The sequence below is a fragment of the Mastomys coucha genome, unplaced genomic scaffold (genome assembly GCF_008632895.1).
Source record: "Mastomys coucha isolate ucsf_1 unplaced genomic scaffold, UCSF_Mcou_1 pScaffold17, whole genome shotgun sequence".
Lineage (NCBI taxonomy): Eukaryota > Metazoa > Chordata > Mammalia > Rodentia > Muridae > Mastomys > Mastomys coucha.
The window spans coordinates 5,828,151-5,830,675 of record NW_022196899.1 but is presented as its reverse complement, the minus strand read 5'-3'; the positions used below and the strand labels follow the sequence as shown (position 1 = coordinate 5,830,675).

Here is a 2,525-nt window from a genome sequence, read left to right as displayed (position 1 = left end):
TTTAATGAAAAAAAAAATACAAAGGCCATTTTGTTATCTGCTGGATGCTCAACATCTACACAAGAAAGCTGCTGACCAAACTCCCTCACTTACAGGTGTGATGTACCACACAAAGGTTTGGTTACACACGGCCCACAGAGGTATGTTCACCAGTCTGCCACCATCCAAACTGTAGGACAGTTCAGTTCCTAATGCCATTACTTCCACAAAAAACAAAACAATAAGGTTAAATTTCAGATCCCACAGGTCTGTTCCATCAATGTGTGGGGATCTCTGAGCCCCATGTTCTACCTCATGCTGAGAAGTTTGATTGCTTTGGGAAAAAGAAAGAATCGAGTTTGGTTAAAATCTTGACTGAGGTACAGACACTCAATAAAAAAGTTGATACTTGGGCAGGGAGGCCCAGCCTTGCACAGTGACTTGGGACAGCTCTGTTGCTCATGCCTACACTCCACTTTCCCCTTTCTTTTCTCTTAGAACTTTTCTCAGGACTTGGCAGAGAGCCTGAATGCCACTCAAGACATAGACACTTTAAGACAGGAAGAAAGAAAGAAAGCAATTTAGTCAAAATCAAGTTGAAATTTTTTTTAACTCCTCACATTCAATAAAAAGAGAAATCTGAGTCAGACAAGAGTGGATATGATATACTTTGGAAATCTGCCCAAGATGGACATTACACTCTTTATGACGTTAAAGTTCACTCTGTATTTCCAACATGAATTAGAATGTTTAGGAAAGTACCATTCACAAGAAAGAAAGATTAAAAACCTTTTCAGTCTGTGACATTTTGTCCAAAAAAATAGTAGGGAGTTGGGGCTGAGGAATTCATGGTTTATAGAGAGATTACAGACATTAAAAAGAAGCCAAGTCATTGGGTTAAGATAATAGGAAGTGTGACTGAAGATCTCTCAGAAATTGCCAAGCCATAGTACTCCTAAGAAGTAGTTTCCATAGGATTTATTTCACCATAATCAGGTGCCCAGACATTGAGAGGCCACAGCGGCTATGCTCCGAAGGGCCCTTTTTACCACTCAAGTTGGCACATGTGGCATGTGGGCCACATGATGCTGGTGTTTAAGGAATGGAAAATGCATTCACACTTCAAAGGAAAGCCCGAGAGGTCAGGAATGTGTGACAGAGTTGTTAGCCATGTGCCCGGGCCCTGATGCATGAACCTACAGAGCTGTAGACGCAGTGGGAATCCCACTTTTGAACGCTGTTGGAACTGTGAAGAGATGGAGACTTTGCACTGTGAAATGACCATAAGCCCTTGGAGGCCAGTAATACAGTCCAAGCTGCAGAGTAAGCCCCGTCTCAGAAATAAATTATGGCTTGATTCTGAAACCGCAGTCTCACACGCTAGGCACATGGCTCCTCATGTTGGTTCTCCTCGTGGAATGTGGTGGAAACTTTAGGAGATAGGGCCTAGTAGGAGGAGCTGAGCCATTTGGAGAATGTCTGTGGAAGTCATCTCTGCTCCATAGCCCTTCCTTCTCCCTCTGCTTGCTGGCTGCCAGGAGCGGAGGTGAGCACCCTTTTTTTTCCACATGTTGTTGCCACCAGACACTCCCACCACCGTGAGGTTCTGCCCAGGCACACGGACTGAATTCCTGGACCCAAATAAATACTTCTCCTATTTAAGTTGTCCTCTATTAGTCCTTTGAGAGTCTGCCTAACACGGATGTTATTCACATAGATATCCAAAGCATGTTCATTTAAGGGGTATTCTTGGTGACTGATATATTAGTGATTTTCCTGAAGAGCTGTCATGACTGGGCTTCTAAAGAAACAGCCTGGGGAGAGACTATGGCGCTCAACAAGAATCACTCAGAGGGTGGCGGAGTGATCGTCAACAACACTGAGAGCATCCTAATGTCCTATGATCATGTGGAACTTACATTCAACGACATGAGGAATGTGCCAGAGGCCTTCAAAGGGACCAAGAAAGGCATCGTCTACCTTGCTCCATACCGGGTCATCTTCCTGTCTAAGGGGAAGGACTCTGTGCGGTCCTTCATGATGCCCTTCTACCTGATGAAGGACTGTGAGATCAAGCAGCCAGTGTTTGGTGCGAACTTCATTAAGGGAACAGTGAAGGCTGAAGCTGGAGGTGGCTGGGAAGGCTCCGCCTCCTACAAGCTGGCCTTCACAGCAGGGGGTGCCATTGAATTTGGGCAACGGATGCTCCAGGTGGCATCTCAAGCCTCCAGAGGTGAAGTCCCCAATGGAACCTATGGGTATCCTTACATGCCCAGCGGGGCCTATGTCTTTCCCCCGCCAGTCGCCAATGGAATGTACCCCTACCCTCCTGGCTACCCCTATCCACCGCCCCCACCCAAGTTCTACCCAGGACCTCCCATGATGGATGGAGCCATGGGCTACGGACAGCCCCCGCCACCACCCTATCCTGGGCCCATGGAGCCTCCAGTCAGCGGCCCCAGTGCCCCCCCTACTCCTGCAGCTGAGGCCAAGGCTGCAGAAGCCGCTGCCAGCGCCTATTACAACCCGGGCAACCCACACAATGT

The 2,525-nt window shown here is 47.4% G+C and overlaps 1 pseudogene; it reads left to right on the top strand.

Annotated features, from left to right (window-relative positions):
* The first annotated feature begins 1,800 nt into the window (after positions 1 to 1,800).
* Positions 1,801 to 2,525, top strand: part of LOC116094848 — a 6,925-nt pseudogene continuing 6,200 nt past the window's right edge.